The following is a 19,925-nucleotide window of genomic DNA, read 5'->3' on the forward strand; positions in this document are numbered from 1 at the left end:
TCATACATGGAGATCTACTTTATATAGCTATGTAAATTCACACTGTTTTAAATTACACTTGTTTTTAACATTTTGACAGGACATTTAATGTTGGTATAGATAATATTGTCATCATGTCATATTTTACTCTAGTCATGGCATTTTCAAATGTAAAACTTGTTTGTAATTGATTTTAGATGATTGTGTTTTTGCCAATAAGGTGATGATCACAATAAAATCAATAAAAATACTAAAAATATACAGAATTATGACTCCACATTTAATAATATTAGGTTTTAATTATGTATATTTTTAGTATTTTTATTGATTTTATTGTGATCATCACCTTATTGGCAACAACACAATATATTTGAGATATCCATACAAGGAGATCTACTTTATATAGCTATGTAAATTCACATTGTTTTAAATTAAATTTGTTTTTAACATTTTGACAGGGCATTTAATGTTGGTATAGATAATATTGTCATCATGTCATATTTTACTCTAGTCATAGCATTTTCAAATGTAAAACTTGTTTGTAATTGATTTTAGATGATTGTGTTGTTGCCAATAAGGTGATGATCACAATAAAATCAATAAAAATACTAAAAATATACAGAATTATGACTCCACATTTAATAATATTAGGTTTTAATTCTGTATATTTTTAGCATTTTTATTGATTTTATTGTGATCTTCACCTTATTGGCAACAACACAATATATTTGAGATATCCATACAAGGAGATCTACTTTATATAGCTATGTAAATTCACACTGTTTTAAATTAAATTTGTTTTTAACATTTTGACAGGACATTTAATGTTGGTATAGATAATATTGTCATCATGTCATATTTTACTCTAGTCACGGCATTTTCAAATGTAAAACTTGTTTGTAATTGATTTTAGATGATACTTCTATCTTGTACCTGAAGATGCCCCACTAGGGGCGAAAACATTAGTATCAAGATTAAATACGATGTAACGCATCAATGGTTTTCTTTCATATGTTTTTCTTTCATATGTAATTCATTGCTTAAGCCATATTGACGGAATAAATAATCAATCATATTTTGATATATGTTATTATTACGAAAATCTTAGTTACCAGTCTACCGTGCTCTGGAGTGAACAAGGCTCTGAAATCAGCTACAAGGGTCAGTTCGGTTTTTTTTGTCACTACTGTACAGACAGGGTGTTAAAAAAATCATTCAATATTTTGAGAGGTGGTAATATTCATAAAGACCAGAAAACATATTGGACTGAACATCGGTTCTAAAATTAATATCTTCCAAGATATGATTACATTATCATCACAGGAGATGCTCAATGTGATTTCCATTAAAAAAAAAAACATTCAATATTCTGAGACAATGTAATAGGCGTCAAAACACGAAAGAAGTGTAATAAAAATCAGGGGTCCTAAAATTGAATTTTGTACGAAACAAGACTTTGAAATTGCATTGCAAAACAGCTTATCTTCTAATACTGTGTGTTCTTTGTTTCTTATTGGATATAATTTTTACTGCTGAGACCAAATGACTGCACACCTTGTTACCCCTTTGTTTACTGCATTTCCGATATGATACTGTATACCTAATAAGTAGGGACTGGATTTTTATGTAATTACATATTATATTCCTTTCAACCTAACCGTATATAAATAACAAATCTTTGCGAATCTTGTAATTACCATTAATATATTAAAATTTGATACTACATATTTTTACATATTTACCCCACATTACATATTACGGCTTGATATTACATAAATCTACATATTTAGGGGTTTTATTAATTTTTACTTCTCTAAAAGGGGGAAATAAAACTTCTGCTGGGGAAGTTTGCAAACAGAAATACATAGGTTTAAAAAGCCTTTTTACCTACCCAAGAAAGGATATATTTCGGGCTGAAACATAACATTTTTAGTTCCAGGAAGTAATAGAGGCACTCACCCCATACCACCCACTGTAAATATCAGTGAACAAAAGGCAACCTTTCTCATAAAACTACCTTGTATTGTAAAAATCACTCAGAAAGTAGTGTTGCTTTCATACGGTGGAGTGGGACGAGGATGACATGATTTGTCTCGAACTATATTTGTTCTGCACACGTCTTAACAAGCCGTTCCCATGCAATTTGCAACCTTACCACCCTCTTCCTAATCCTTCCAGGGAAAATCCGTGTTAAGCCTGGAATGAGCGGCAATAAAGTAGCCGACTTTTGAAAAGAAGCCGCAGTAAAACAAACTGGAAAGTTGTTGAAAGATTAAAATAGATAGCTTTTCAGGTTATTGCTTGACCTCTTTACTTTAAATATAGTAGATCTATACAGAAATGGGATTTTCTGAGCAATTAGAAAGTATGGTTCTCGGCTGGAATAATCCTACCCTTCTGAATGAGACAGGAATGTCACTTTTCAAACAACAGTTTGTAAATGCCTATAGTTTGAGATCTTAGTAGGTACTTTATTTCTGACAGGGAGCAGCTAAAATGCATTTGTCCCACATCTCCTCTTATTTTCTCCTAATCCAGTAAAGCGAAACAGTGCTTATAGTACTGTTGTGTCATTCATTTCACTCAGTTCTCTAGTTTTGGTACTTACAGTATAATGTGCAAGTGAGTTTATCTACTGCTTTTAACTAACTAAAATGGCTCCTGTATCTTCAACCCTAATGACAAAAATAAAATCTTGGATTGCGATGGATGAAGCTTTCTCTACAGAAGGAAAAATAATATGTCAAGTGTGCAGTAAAAAAGTCGGGTGCTCTATGAAATCACAACTGGAGTCTTACCTATCCTATACCAGCCAGATATTGATATTAAATATTTTCATGATTTTACATATTTTGATACATATTCAGCTTATTTTTCTTACATAAATATGTACATGTTTCACATCTTGATATTACATAAAAATCCGGTCCCTACTAATAAGAAACAAGCAAAGAGCTCACATTAGAAAATATGCTGTTCTTACAATACCAATTCTTCCAAAGCTATTGTCTAGTAAAAAATTTAATTTTAGGACACATTCCTATTACACTTTTCTTATTGTTTTGATTTTTATTGGGTTATTTTACGACGCTGTATCAACATCTCAGGTTATTTAGCATCTGAATGATATGAAGGTGATAATGCCGGTGAAATGAGTCCGGGGTCCAACACCGAAAGTTATCCAGCATTTGCTCGTATTGGGTTGAGGGAAAACCCCGGAAAAAACCTCAACCAGATAACTTGCCCCGACCGGGATTCGAACCCGGGCCACCTGGTTTCACAGCCAGACGCGCTGACTGTGGACTTATTGTTTTGATGAATACTATCACGTCTCAGAATATTGAAAGCTTTTTTTTTTTCTTTTTAATGGAAATCACATTGAGCATCTCCTATAATCTTGATGAACAAGTATTCTTATCAAATGCTTATGTTTATGATCGCTCTGCCAGGACTTCCGAAATCATTCCTGAAAGAATGGGAAGTTTAAAACGAGGTCTTACTTTTACACTGCATATGATAACAAACGTGAAACAAGTAAAACAGAAAACCTTAAGATGTAAGACTTCACTTCAAATGCCAGATATCCATGCTTCATTTCGAGTGCTCAGTTGTAAGAGTGACTAACATCATTTCTCAAACTGTGCCAACAAAAAAGCAAGGAACAATAAAACATTTTTAAAAATCATTTAAGCATATTTTAACAAGTTCAACAGTATTAATGTTTAAGGAGGTTTTTGGTTTATTTATTATTTTTATTTTATTAGTTATTTTTGTTATAGTTGGAGTTGCTTTTTTGAACTTGTTAGAGCGTAAGGTTCTTGGATATATTCATATTCGTAAAGACACAGTGTTTAATGCATGCCTGATGGAGGATTTTAAGTTTCACCTTAATGTTATACAAATTACACACAAAATTCTTAGGAAATTGAGTTCATCTATAATGCACTTCCTGCACTTTGGTATACATCAAAATTTCGCAAGAGACTGTTTTCCACAAAAACGAACATCACGTAAAAACTCCGTTGTGTCTTTATCACATAAGCTACACGTAAATGTAGATAGGCAGTCAGTTTATCTTCCACAGATGTTCAGCAAGGCAGTCGTGACTAGTGTCCATCCTAAATTGGGCCACTGCAGTCTTTCTTGGCATGCTGAAGATGTTCTGGTATGCTTTGTCTTTTAACAATTCTTTCTCAACAAATCTTTTGCTCAGCTATGACTTGGGGTTTAATTTTATTGATTTGCTTGTACATCTCCAGTTGTCCTCTTGGTTTCCTTCTCACTGTGGTACCTTTCTTAGCCAGCTGGTCAGTATGTTCATTACCCAAAATTCCCACATGGGTAGATATCCATTGCAACATGACTTCTCTATTCCTTATTCTTTTTGTTTTTGTTAGATTTCTTATTGTTTTCCTGCTGTAATTTACAATTGCTTATACTGACCAGAAAGAGGAAAAGGAATTAGCTGGCTCACTGGTTGAGAAGAAACTGCCTACTGAAGGCATGGTGAATAGGAAAAGAGTTCAGGGCAGAAGAAGATATCAGATGACAGACGACATTAAGATATATGGGCTATTCCATTTCAAATCGACCGAAATATAGAGAAAATTAACCTTGCAATTTTTAAATATAATGAAACTTTTTCTGTCCGTTGACAACTGTGATACAATGCTTTGTGCAAAGTTTGAGGCATCAGAACTTCATAGTGTTCAAATGTATCGTATTTCCATAAAATTAGCAACTTTAAACTGTTGTGGCTCCGAAACCCTTTCACCCAATGATCAAAATCATGGTTTATTTTGATGCTGAGAAATTAAAGTTTATATTGACATGTAAATAGTTTTTCTTACTTTTTATGGAATTGGAGAAATTTAGATTTTTCTTCATTAAGACGCCTTTGTCCACGAAAAAATATTTTTAAAATATATGGTTAGATTCCGCATTGAAAATACAAATAAACACATATTTTTTACTTGTGCACCGTTGATAAGAAAGTATTGAAAATATCAAATAAAGAAAATAAATAGTACGTGCGTGAACTAACTAACCAGGTGACTGTAGGTAGTTGAGACAAGCAAGGCCAGGAGACAAACATGTAATGTGTCGTCTAGCAGTCATGGCTGGGCTAGCTTTATCACAAGTTTTCATAAACACAGGAGTAAAATGACGCCCAATGCTCGCTTATCTTCAGCTCTCGGCCAGTGTGTGGGGTACTGTGCCGTTCAAGTCTAGGCATGTGAATATAATTTATTTAATACCCTCGAAACTTATTGCCGAGCCACTGCTAACAATGCAGAATCCCTCTTAATAATGCAAGTTTTTTTCTCAATATTTTTTACATTTTTACAAATGGGCAAAAAGCCTAAAAGTAAATAAAATCAGATTATCTGTCTCTCTGTATACAATAAAAATAAGGATTACTTCTTATCATAACCTACCAAATGTCTGCTTCAAAATGAGCTCCCGTTCAATGTTCTTCAGTAAATGGTTCCAGAGTTCTGAGCACTGAAAGAGGCTTGTTTTTATAAAATACGCTAAATTTGTCGCTCAATAGTACAAAAACCATTTGACTTTCAATAGTATATTTTTGAAAATGCACTCTCCTCAGTACCTTGTATAAATAGGGAAAAAATTAGAGTATGAAAAAAATGCGAGGTTTTATACTCATCAATTTCATATGGAATAGCCCATATGGATCATATGCAGAGACAAAGAGGAAGGTAGAAAATAGGAAAGACTGGAGAATGCTGGGTTTGCAGTGAAAAACCTGCCCTTGACCAGAACACTGTGAATGAATGAATATGGCTGATTTAAAATCTGAGAGGACAATTTTATTTTCTTTGATGTACAGTCTGTATAAAATATTTTGTAGTGCTGTTTTGATTGCTACTAGCTCACCATCATAATGGTTCATCAATGTTTACTTTGAAAAATGTTTACAGTGCATACCTGCTTCTGCATTTTGTCCATTGTTTATCAGAGATCCATCTCCCAGCTTTTCAATTTCTGGATACCTTTCGCTTTTTGTGGCTGATGCAATGGCCTTCATTTTCTATGTCATATTAATATTCTTACTTAATGAATACATTGTCCCGCGCTGTGGCGTCGCGGTCTAAGGCATCCTGCCTAGGACTCACGTTATGGAATGCGCGCTGGTTCGAGTCCCAGTGTATGGGACCATTGCCCACCCAGCATCGTGATGCACTAGGGGAGCTACGATAGGCAGTGAAATCCGGTTGTGAATGCCAGCTATAATGGCTGGGGGGATCATTGTGCTAACCACACTATACCTCCATTCTGGTTGGATGATCGTCCACCTCTGCTTCGACATGTGGGCGTGAGGCCAGCAGCTGGCTGATTGGTCTAGGCCCTTCACGAGCTGTAGCGCCACAGATTATTATTATTATTATTATTAATGGATACATTAAATTGGTTCTATGGTCTATGTCAATATATTCTGTTGGACTCATTAAACTTGGTGTAGTAACTCCCGTTACAATAATATTTTTTAATTCGGAATTTTGAATAAATGTTTTAAAACTCGTTTGAGTTTTCAGATTTTTTTTATCGCTGACATTATGGTACCACTGATGTTTGTTTTGTTGCTCTGTAATTTCTGTGCAAGGATAATTGCATTAATTTCATGTTCTGCTTTATTGGTACATTTTTTGTGAAGCTTTGCAATGCAGCAATAAGTTTTGTTTTACAGTTCCAGTAACTATTCTTAACGAATTTTTTTACGAGGTTTCAATTTTATCTTTTAAGGCGTTATTTACTGTTGTTAGTATTTCACCTCCATAGAGTATATTGGGCTTGATATATGTTTTGTAGGTCCTATTAAGAAGATCTATATTACACCATTTTACTCCTGCTAGTCGCTTTAGGATGTTATTGGTATTAACCTCGTGTATTATGTTGTTCACGTGGTTTTTCATTGTGAGTTTCTTATCCAGTTTCATTCCCATGTTGTTTTTGCCTCCTGTATTGGATTGATATTGATTATTTTATTTCTTTTGTTTCATGCTGTTGTGAATATCTGAAATTGTGTTTTACTGCTTTGATGCTCATGTTATTTTCATGTGACTATTTCTCTAGGGTTGTTATAGCGTCTTTCATTGTTGCTTCTAATTCTTGGTATTGCTTTTTATTTTGGCGATTTCTAGCTGATGTGCACATTACCACGTCATCAGCAAACATACCCACCTATACATTGCCAGTCTTCTTTAATGTTTCTATCAATGCATTTATATATATATATGTATATTGATCAAGTCCATACCTGTGGAATAACGGTCAGCACATTTGGCCACGAAACCAGGTTGAGGTTTTTTCCAGGGTTTTCCCTCAACCCAATACGAGCAAATGCTGGGTAACTTTCGGTGCTGGACCCCGGATTCATTTCACCAGCATTATCACCTTCATTTCATTCAGACATTAAATAGCCTCGATGTTGATACAGCGTCGTAAAATAACCCAATAAAATTGATCAGCATTGCACTCGTTATTCAGCACCCTGCAGGGGACCAATTGTTATTTGCATCCATTTTGAAAAAAGCTTCTTTATATCTCACTTCAACCCATCTTTGGGATAAAAAATCTTGAAAACAATTTAGCATATCGTCCCCTGCAAGGCAAAATATCATGTCACTTTAACTGAAAATGAGTTATGGTGCTTAGAAAAATTTCCCGCATTGACTGTAAAAGTTCTGTGAGCCCCAACAACTTTTTTCTCTCTTGATATGTTGATTTAAACTTTGACTATTGTATTCACCATCATGTTGGACAAGTATCTTAACTGCCTCCTCTGTAAAGTTTGCTGATGGTAGGAAGGCTTGCTGTTTTTCAAACCTCGATAAGTTTGTCGGCAGTAACATGAGCGATGTTTTGTACTGAAAGGTGTTTTCCACCTAGTTCGTTTGTTTTTAACTCTCTGATCCAAAGCAAATGTGTTACCACATCCTTATAGGGTGGAAGTTGCGACTCTCATCGGTCCTGGTGTACCGAACAAAGAACTGTCAACAGTACAGCGAGTACGGAATTATTTTTTCCACCCATGACAACAAGATGCATAATAACTATTACATGTACCACTAAACCACTGATATGATACACGATTTCACAGAAACAACAGCGATACAAACCTGGCCAGCGTAGCTTACCAAATACGACTGCTGGGCAGATGCTACCTTGGCTGCCAGCATCCCCCTCTTCTCTCACTCCACAAGAAGATACCGGTGCCAGATGCTTCCTTTCTTGTACACTATTTGCTTACTTTTAAAAGATCTGGCTGATGGGGGTAATTGTACAGGTATGCAGACTGTCATAATAATTTTTACAAGAATGCGTTATAAATTCGAATCTTCAGTATTGATGTGGAGACACAAGATATTAATTAAATTTAATTTTCTTTCTCCTGCAGTCTTTCTGCCACTTTTCCGCACTAGCCACCTTCATTTAGAAAAAAAATTTTTTTTCGATAACCCTAGTGTGTATTGAGCCTAAACATTGCTACTGCATCTTTTCCTTTGCTTGTATTCGTTCCAGACACTCCCTATCTGTTCCCAACACTTATTTTTTGGTATGGTTTTCTCTTTTTCTTCTATATTGTTTATAAATTTCCTTTGCACAAATGTTTTGAGGATATGGAATGATAGTCTGATACGTTTTTGTTGTAGGGTTGTTCCTTTCTTTGCCAGTTAGTCTGCTATTTCGTTTTGTAGATAGTCCACATGAGATGGTATCCACTGTAATGTTATTTTCTTCCCTGTTTTTGTAAGTTGTACAAGCTTATGTATTTCCAATATTTTGTTACATTTGGTATTTTGTTTTTTCATGCTATTGCAGCAATAGCAGATTGAGTCCACCAGTAAAACTCCTCTTTGAAATTCATTTTTCCTTAACATAAAGTGTAAAGTAGGTCTCCTTCCTGTGGTGCACCCTGGGTAATGCAAAATAATTTACAACTAAAGGCGAAAATATCCCAGCAAGAAATCTGCTCTGTTAACAGCGAAACATGCAAATATACTCAAAATGTTACGTTGGAATGTAGATGGACTAAATAACACGAAAATTACAGAATTAAGACATACCATAGCAGAGAAAGAAATCGATGTTATAATACAGTATAAAGAAGCAAATATAACAACCGCAAATGAAAAATACTACAACATATCGAGGAATTCTATTACAATACTTCTTGTGCAGACAGTGTGGACTGCTTTTTTCTTCTTCTTTGCTGTTACTTGTATTTATGGAAGAGGTATACACCCCCAACCACTGGGTTAAAACCGTAACTAATTCCTGTTGTTTTCGAGAACTCAAATGCAATCCTTTGGAAACACATTACACTCCTTTTCCTAGTGTTTATTTGCATTATATGCAGATATTCTTTTCTCTTGCATTACTGTACACTTGGCGATTGTACTACTCTCAACTTGACCCACACTCAGGGTTTTTCAATTCATGAAGATTCTTCACGTAAGATTTAACTTTTTCACCATGTCACTATCATTGAGATGGGTTCATTTTGTTGTATTTTTTTGCCTTTCACATTGTTATACGCGAACCACATAATCATGGGAGGCTGAAAATCTAGATTTGACCGAACCGATTGTCAAATGTGTGTCACTGCTTATTTCAGATTTATGGCAGTACCATGAGATGTTTATGGAATGAAATCGTCAATCTTTAGTGTTTATTAACAGATATAGTAATTCCTTTTTCTCATACATATCTCTTGTGATTACCTTAAGAATTACAGGAAGGAGAAAAATTCTATATTAACAACATAATTATATTGCGCTATCATTTAGATTACTACATAAAATATATTTGTTTTAAGAAATAGAAGGCATCCACGGATAAATTTATGACCTTAGCGCAGTATTTAAATGTTGCTAATAACTGAAATCAGCTATGCCATTTTATCGAAGTACATTTTTGTACTTTTACTGCAGACCATTTCTGGCGAAGTTACCTCAGGGATATTACAAATCATTTCAATGCCTTTAAAGAGACAAATTAAATATGAAAATGATAATACCTTATGATAAATGAAATGCTGATTTATGAAGTATAAATTTACACAGCTTATTAATTTTTTCTCAAGTTTTATTTATTGGAGTATGGTTGATATTTGATGGAATAGATAATAAAAATGAAGTGAATAGGAGCATTTGAAATGTGACTATGTAGAAGAATGGAGCATGTGAAGTGGACAGACAGAATAAGAAATGAACTTGTGTTGGAAAGAGTGGGTGAAGAAAGAATGATGTTGAAACTGATCTGAAAGCGAAAAAGGAATTGGTTAGATCACTGACTGAGAAGAAACTGCCTACTGAAGGATGCACTGGAAGGAATGGTGAACAGAGTACGGGGCAGAAGAAGATATCAGATGATAGACGATATTAAGATATGTGGATCATATGCAGAGACTAAGAAAGACAGAAAATAGGAAAGATTGGAGAATGTTGGGTTTGCAGTGAAGTCCATGCGCAGAACACATATATATGTATGTAAAGAATGCATTTCTTCTTTTTTATTATTATGCAATGTACAAAGAAAAATCATTGTGATGTTTAAAAACATTTATTTCAAAATTCTGAACTTCTGAAACATTCTTGATATGGAAAGCAGCTTTTTTTTAACATTACAACTTTCTGTATGCACCAATTTCTCGTAACTATAAAATATACATTAATAATATCTGGTATTCACGAGTCAATGACCTAACCTAGGAGTTTTGCATATGAAATGTCATTGGCGTTTTAAAAATGACACAAAATAATAATTTAGGCCTACTCAAAATCATGTAACAAATGAAACAGGGTTGACAGTGTTCCCCAAAAATTGTAGTTTCATTGAAATTAATTACCTACAGAATTATACCTTCAATCCAAAACTTGACCAAACGTTTTACAAAGGGAAAACACCCTAATAATAATAATTTGTTCTGTGAAATTAATATAACTCCATGCTTTATGGGAATAACGCTAGACAGGCTTCACTATTCTATAATACTTATTCTATACAAAAAAAAGTAAATATATTCTTAAAAACTAGTTTCGCACTGTGATGTCGTGGTCTAAGGCATCCTGCTTAGGACTCACATTACAGAATGTGCACTGGTTCGAGTCTTCATGGGAGAAGAAATTTTCTCAGCAAGTTTCGGCCAATGTATGGGAAAGGTAACCACCCAGCATCGTAATGCACTTGGGGAGCTACGATAGGTAGCGAAATCCAGTTATGAAAGCCAGCTATAACGGTTGGGGATCATCATGCTAGCCACATGATACCTCCATTTAGGTTGGATGATTGTCCACCTCTGCTTCGGCATGTGAACGTGGGGCCAGCAGCCATCTGGTCGGTCATGGTCCTTCATGGACTGTCGTGTCTCGGATGATTATGATTATTATTATTATTATTATTATTCTTAGAAACTACACACTTTCCACCACAAAAAAAATAAAAACCAGGCAAACCTACCCAGGGTCAGAATTATTAAGATTGTTGAACATTGATGTGAAGTCCATTAAGATACCAGTCTTTTTATGTGAAATTGAATATTCATAACAGCATACTGTTTCACAGCTTTCCCTTAAAAGTACTTAAATATATTTACAAATGGAACTAAGAGGTTAAACATGTATTTGCTTCAATAGCACAGTTCCATACGTGAGAAATAAACAGTCTCTATATAAACCACTAATAAAAATCTGAACTCCATTGCTCTACTTTTAGATTAAGATTATATTATTGATATTTCTTTACAATTAAGCTAAAAAGGGAGGTATTATTTATTTATGTACTTGGTTTCTAGTCCAGGCATACATACCATAAACAAAAGAGAAATGAGTGGTGACGCCAATTTTTCGCAGGAATAAGAATGGAAAGTTAGCGAGTTTTCGTAAGGTCAAAGATCAGTGACAGGTTAGGTTTGATTAGTTCATGTTTTAGTATGCCTTATTTATATCCATTTTGTTAGGTAGATGAATAGATAGAAAGACAGTTTTCGTAAGATCGATTTCAGTGACAGATTATGTTTGGTTTATTCAGACTTTTGATATGCTAGTAATGCCATCTATGAGCTATTTTTACTTCAACCACCTTCACTAGATGTCTTACTTCCCCATCCAAAACCCCATTCTCCCACGCTGTACCGTAATCATTGGTAGAGGAGTCATTGCCGATCACCTTCCTTTGGTAGCGCAATTGTAAAGAATTGCCGTATGCTTTTTTTTTTTTTCGTGTAAAGATTCTGTGTAGTGTATTTTATTTCTAATGTTTCTAAATTCCAATTTCAGATCAAATTTATTACCAGCAAGTCTATATATACACAGTAATATTTTAGGGAGGAAATGGAGCTACATAACCTAATTCCCTCATATTTCGTGCATTTCATAACATCAGTACATATGCTTAAATAAGCTGTGACATGATTTCTTTAGTTGCAAATCATAAAAAAATAGAATACTTTCACTTTCCCGTCACGTAAGTAATAAGTTGAACTTAAAAGATGCACTCATGATCGATTGTAAACAATGAAACACGACTATGTGTCTTTCCAATTGCTGCATAGGTTGGTGGGATTAAGCAGCTCAATTTCCACACGCTAAACACAAGGAATATTTAAATAGAGGTCTTGTACTTCCTTGCAATTATTCTATCTTCTCTCTCGATAATTATCACAAGATGATATCAATTCTCGTCTTTTTTCATAGATAATCCGTCCTTTCTGTGACATGCAAAACACGGAGTTACCAAAATCACGTTCAAAAGTATTGCTCCTCAGAATGATTATTACTAACGTCTCGTTTCTGGTACACCTCAATTAAGAGAGTTAGGTAACTGCGCTTATAAATTTAACTGCACTGATAACTTTGAAGAGTTCCAGAAAAATTAAATGTAGACTTATCAGAACTTACAACTCAAAATTAAGAAAACTTCATGCGTAGTATCTCTAGTCCACTATAGATGTCTCCACTAATAACTTAATAGGTGTATGCGCACACAGCCATCTAAATCGTTATATGATTAAAAAAAAGCAACAATAGTTGGCATTTAGCGCGATCATAACGGTAAAACATAGGTTTGTTTCTTCAGCAAATTTGTGACGGTTTGACATCTATTTGAAAACTGTTCCAACTTCAACTACTGCGCATGATCAGCGATTTTCAGTTTGAAACTAATTTCAAACCATCTCTGTAACAACACTTTTGTAGTGTAAAGTAATTTACTAATCTAGTACAGTGAAGACGTAATGAAATTTCAAGGTATATTCTAATAACCGAGATAGAAAAACAAAAGGTTAATGCAAAAGGTACGTGTATGCCAGTTCAGTGGATAAAAACGTCCAGCACATCACTTTTAATGAGCATGCGTCAATGTGATTTGAGATTGGCTTTCACTTGATCCACAATTAATCAGTAACATTCAGTTTGAAGTTATCGATGTACAAACAGTAAAATCCATGTGTGCATGCTCGTGACTGTTCAAACCAATTTGAAAATGCTGTAGAAACAAACCTAATACCACTGGATACCGTAATCTCCGCCACAGAAACTGCAACCAAATTAAGCTGTGGCGGCCATATTGCTAAACATGTAGCCTATGTAGGCCTAGTTTATATTCGTCCATATGAATGATTTCATGTATGAACTTTTCGAAGTCCGAAACACTTGGCATTGGCGTAACACCAAAAAGTATAAAATCTTCCTCGTCTGACGACAGAATCTGAAATTGATGACGAAAATGATCATTCCAAATCATTTTTATAAACACAAGTATCCTAATATGTCATAAAAATGTAGAATATTTGCCGTAAATTAGGCCTACATGAAGAAAACGCTAAAATACTGAAACTGTAACTAAGTAAATTGACTTTAGGCCGCAGTATTATATATAATAAGTTATAGTTTCGAAAGAGTAATGCAGTGGCGCTGCATATCGACATTTCTTCGAATCACGCAACTACAAATCCAAGCAGTTATACAGCACAGTATGTTAAATCGTAGATAACTGTATATGCACAGATAACTAACATTCCAGAATCCTGACATAGAACTGACGAAAAGTTACAATCCACTACCTCTTCATATTGCATGCCTATTCAAGCAACACAGATCTGCAAGCAGCTATAGATGAGAGGTCAGCATGTGGCTGTAGAGTTACAAAACAGCAATAAACTTCATGCTGAATAATTTCTCAGTGCTCTCTATTTCGCTAATCTTGGTTAAAGAGTATTTTTATTGGAATTATTTCCCACAATTCTATTCAGGTAACACTTATTCTTATACAGAATAAACAGTACTTGATAATAGATTAGAAAGAATTAAAAAGAGCCGATTTCACATAAATACTGTATTTCAACAAAACAATTCTCAATACTTGCGTTTATTTACGTCTGTTTCATTAAAAATATACCTATTTATTTATTTTAATTATTCTATCGTATCTTTTTCTGTGTTCATTACCATTCAAACACAAAATGAAGTTTCATCTCAGCAGGCACAAAAGCTTTATAGGAAAGAAGTAATAATCACCAGCAGTATTCAATGTGTGCTTTACCTTACCATTCCCCCCATAATCATAAGCAAGATTTTAACTTAGAAGTCCTAAACATAAAAGCTTAGTTACAATTATGTAGGCCTCACTAATAAAAGAAATTAATAATATTTTTCTTTATCAATATCAAGCAGTAATAGGCTAAAATTTGCACTGTGAAGTACTCATGTATTCATTACATTACTTCATATACATTACGCAAAAATATCTCACTCAGGCAAATGTTTTAGATACAAGTAGGGGATAAAGCAGAAACATGCATTTAAATTTCAAATACATATTTCCTCCATTCCATGCAATTATGAGATTGTGTTAGAAAACTGAAAGATTTTATTGTGGTGAAAGATATTACGTTTCACAATGACAGATTTGATCAAATTTCATGGGTCCATCTTCATCTTTCAGAGTCAGTATATTTCATTTCACTTTGCACCAGACTGGTGTGAAACTGTACGTATTTCTGCTGTCAAATATGGGAAATATTTTACAACATTATGCATAGTGCATAGAATTAAATAGTCGACTAGTGTGTTCACTACTTTGTTTCATTGCTTCTACGTAATTTTTCTAAGCATGCTTAATTTTCCGTTCTGAATTTCGTATGCTCTTAAACTTTTGTCCGAACTTTTGTGTTGATTATAATCACTTACTCCCAAATATTTTCTTACATCTACCAAATGGAGACACTACTTTGTTTACGTCGATGATCACGTCGTTAAATAAGCTCGTAAATTTATGATTATTTCGTCACTACTTTGTTTCATTGCTTCTACGTAATTTTTCTAAGCATGCTTAATTTTCTGTTCTGAATTTCGTATGCTCTTAAACTTTTGTCCGAACTTTTGTGTTGATTATAATCACTTACTCCCAAATACTTTCTTACATCTACCAAATGGAGACACTACTTTGTTTACGTTGATGATCACGTCGTTAAATAAGCTCGTAAATTTATGATTATTTCGTCACTACTTTGTTTCATTGCTTCTACGTAATTTTTCTAAGCATGCTTAATTTTCTGTTCTGAATTTCGTATGCTCTTAAACTTTTGCCCGAACTTTTGTGTTGATTATAATCACTTACTCCCAAATATTTTCTTACATCTACCAAATGGAGACACTACTTTGTTTACGTTGATGATCACGTCGTTAAATAAGCTCGTAAATTTATGATTATTTCGTCACTACTTTGTTTCATTGCTTCTACGTAATTTTTCTAAGCATGCTTAATTTTCCGTTCTGAATTTCGTATGCTCTTAAACTTTTGTGTTGATTATATCACTTACTCCCAAATATTTTCTTACATCTACCAAATGGAGACACTACTTTGTTTACGTTAATGATCACGTCGTTAAATAAGCTCGTAAATTTACGATTATTTCGTGTACAACTCGATAAAGCTTAATTCGACACCTATTATAGGTGGGAGGTAGCGAAATGGTGCGTTTGTAATTTGCTTATCTCAAAGCATCTTCAGATTATTTACATAACGAACACACATTGTGAATTATGGTAGTGGCCCATAATGTTAATGGTTTCCAGTTTGGTGGATGTAAGAAAATATTTGGGAGTGATTGATAAACTCGAAAAATTTGGGTTATGACCTTGTAATACCACCATGCTTCTTCAAAATGCGCGCTCGTTATGTAAATATCAGTCTGAAGATGTTCGAGGTAAGCAAATTACAAATGCACTATTTCCCTTCGTTTCACCTATTGGTGTCAAATTAATCCTTATCGAAATAACAATCAATTTAAAAGCGTATTAAACAACGTGATTTTGTTTTCAGTGGGAAATATTTTACAACATTATACATAGTGCATAGAATCAAACAGTCTCTAATAGAATGTTTATTACTTTGTTTGGGCGCACTTCCGAACAGGGACAGTGGTATTTCCTCTAAAGTTAGAGCTCAATTTAGGTGTGTGTATCTTAATCGAAAATTAGGGGCTAGAAAATATTGAGAATAGGACGCACGTTTATATGACATGTTTTCGATTAATACACACACACCTAAATTGGGCTCTAACCTTAGGGGAAATTCCGCTGCCCCTGTTCGGACGCACGCGCCCCACATATCGTTATGTACATATCAATCTGAAGATGCTCTGAAATAAGCAAATTACAAATGCACTATTTCACTACCTCCCGCCTATAGGTGTTAAATTAAGCCTTATCGAGTTGTTCACGAAATAATCATGAAATTACGAATTTATTTAAAGTAATCATCTTGTCGGGTTCATGAACACAAAGCAAACAACAGCAATATATAATGTACATATTATTCCAAAACTATTCACCAGAGTGGAGAAATCTTTGCATTCCCTATACAAGAAAGCAGAAACCCAAAGTTCTAAATTATTAGATATTATTTGGGTCAGAAGAAATTTTCTTTAACAATATAAAAAATTTTAAATGTAAATTTTCTTTAACAATATAAAAAATTTAAAATGTAAAAAAATACTCCGTATTTGGCAATATTCTCGAAGCCCTCAAACCTGTCCTCCACAGTTACCATAAATAAAGACTTGACAGGGCATGATCTCCTCCCCTCACCTTTTAGGACAGTTCGGACGAATAAATGCAAATAAACAAAGGGTAATAAAATTCTGTTTTGTGTTCGGGCTAATCATAATAAAATATCTTGGCTACACATTACGAAAAAACGGTATTATGTTACATGAGTACTTCACTTTTACTGCAATAACAATGAAATATCCTACATCCACCTCACAAATCTAGCATCTGCATTAAAGTTCATTATAGAAACGACACATCACTATGGACTAATATACTAAACAAGCTAAATGAAAACAGAAATCAAGAGATTAACTTGCTCTCCTTGTCGCTGGATTGTCTCTTGTCAAGATAGCAAGTTGCACCAGTCTCTCATAATTGTATCTGGTGTTGCAAGAAAATCACACTCGGGCCTGGCCATGAAATAATTGTATTCAAGCCCATATTAATTTACATTTTTGCCTATAATTTTCATTTAGATTAATATCACTGTATATAAAAAAAGCAAGAAATGTTCTAATTTGCAAATTGGTTGGTTACAAATGCTTAATACTTATTGTATTAAACTCTCTAACCTAAGCAAATAACAAACAATTTTATTTTCAAATGTCTAGTGTATAGCTTAACCCAAACTATGGTAATCTAAAAATTTACATTTAGTAATATTAGAATTATTATAAAACTTCCTTGAGACACACTGATACTTCTGTTGTAGTAAGCCTAAACATCTGTACAAACCAATTTGACAAATTCAACATTTCCGTTAATGCTTTCAAACTTACACTTTCTCTTGAGATTCCTCCCTTTGGCGCGAACAGATGGGTTGGAGGTGATACATGATACTAGTGAGTTGAAGCCAGTTCACAAGCCACAGGTACAGAGACAGCCAGTATTGCGCTATAGAGGGCAGCTGTACAGTGAGAGAAAATACAATGTTTACAAGCACTTTCAGAATTACAATTGTTCTAAGTCAAAAACGACAAACAGAGCCTAAATATCAATTAACACTATCAAATTCGCTCACCACATATGCATTCATATAGTACAAATATAACTTCATTTTGGACATTCCTGTTCACATTGAAAGTGAAAATATTTCATAAACTTACTAAATTTCAATATCCATATAATTCCATGACAAAATATATTTACGAAATTGTACAGAAAAAATAATACAGTCAAGGGAGAAGGGAACTAACATGTTGCTGTACGTAATTTCAATAATTATTATTTATGTAATTTAACAATATTGGATCCTGATAAAGAATTTGTTACACAAGACATATTTTAAAGCACTATAAACCAATCACACGTGCTCGATATTTAAAATAGAAATAAAGAATATTAATTTAAATCTTTAGCTTCAAATATCCATGTGTTCAGTGGTACTTTTATTCATGCTACGTGAAAATGCAGTCAAATTAAATGTGTTTTTTAAAAAGAGTAAAATGTATGTAATTTTGTTGAGAAATCAGAGATAAAAAATCTGTAAAAAACACTAATCAGCTCGAGCACTTACAAAAATAAAACTAAATAAATAACTAAACTTTAAATAATGAATAACGATATTTTCGGAATAGAAGTGTATAAAATTCTTAACAATGAATGTTATTTAAAACTATTACGTTAGTTTATGCCAACACAAAATATGAAAAACTACTGTTATGAACCTACACACAAAATTTTGCTTCGTATATAATATTTTAAACCATATGCTGATATGCGCGCGCATATTAAATGCACAAGTGTTCTTAACGTGTAAAGGAGAATTACGAAAAAAAAATAGGCTTACATGAATTGTACGAGGAGTTATGTAATAAATAAATTAAAAAAATAGGTTATTTTAACTGTAGCAGCAAATAAATTAAACAGAGATAAAAATGGCTGATTTATTAAACGTACTTAACGAGAAAAAACCATAAATGTAACATAAATGACAACAATCTCATTCAATAACTGTCAGTAGACCTCAGCATCACATGCCATGTACAGCAAAGGAAAGGGAGAAAGAAATTATAATGCAATCAACAGTTTATTAAATGAAAAATATAAAATGTCTACACCATGCAAGAGCACCATTACCATTATACAACAATAACTATCGTTAACCAAACTTATTACAGAAATTCGAACAATCTTAACCCTCCAAATTAATTGTCAGAAGAGCAAATAACGACCGTAGAAATTAAAATAAAAAACAAATATAAAATAGGCTAGAAACTTCCAACACAAACACTGGTAGACAGACATGCTCCTATGTTCAGTGCCATGGCACAGCTAATAATTGATTTAAATCATAGTGTATGATAATCATACTTAATTTCACGGAACTGGTCATCTTCTTTGCGCAGTCCAAATTATATCCATAAAGGTGTGGGCCATTCTTCGTTTCAGATATATATCCAACATTCACTTATTCGATTGAAAACATGTCAAGTGCATCCACTTATTTGAATAAATAATCTTTCCATTATCAATCCGCAGTGCTTCTTGAACCTGAAGAATTAACCACAAAATTTAATGTGATTTATTTACATGAAAAGACACACTTTCATAAGCAGCAACCTTCATTATATTTTTTATAGAGACATAATACTGGATATATAATAAGAAAACGCCATCACATTATTCTCACGATAAGAAAATTTATGAATGTTAATTTCAAAACAACTGAGTTACCACGATTGTTTATTTTTTAAAAAACGACGGGACTGAAAACAATAATATTAACCACACACATACATATATACACACACACTCACTCACACAAGCAACATTCACTCACTTGGAACTTAACCTATTTCAAAAACATATAAATACATATGATTGCTTATAATTTCAATTTAGAAATATTATTATAAGTTATACTAG

General features: G+C 33.5%; 1 protein-coding gene across 3 annotated transcripts in view; it reads right to left on the reverse strand.

Moving 5' to 3' along the window:
• Nipped-B (Nipped-B cohesin loading factor) overlaps positions 1-19,925 on the reverse strand; it is a 228,697-nt gene that overhangs the window by 206,148 nt on the left and 2,624 nt on the right. For 2 of the 3 annotated variants that reach the window (XM_069838333.1, XM_069838331.1), the window contains exons 2-3: positions 19,371-19,550; positions 17,837-17,964 (exon numbers count right to left, since the gene is read on the reverse strand). The gene's annotated coding sequence lies outside the window, so the exon portion shown is untranslated. The remainder of the gene's footprint in view (positions 1-17,836; positions 17,965-19,370; positions 19,551-19,925) is intronic. The other variant, XM_069838332.1, reaches the window with a different exon arrangement.

The sequence above is a fragment of the Periplaneta americana genome, chromosome 10 (genome assembly GCF_040183065.1).
Source record: "Periplaneta americana isolate PAMFEO1 chromosome 10, P.americana_PAMFEO1_priV1, whole genome shotgun sequence".
Taxonomy (NCBI): Eukaryota; Metazoa; Arthropoda; class Insecta; order Blattodea; family Blattidae; genus Periplaneta; species Periplaneta americana.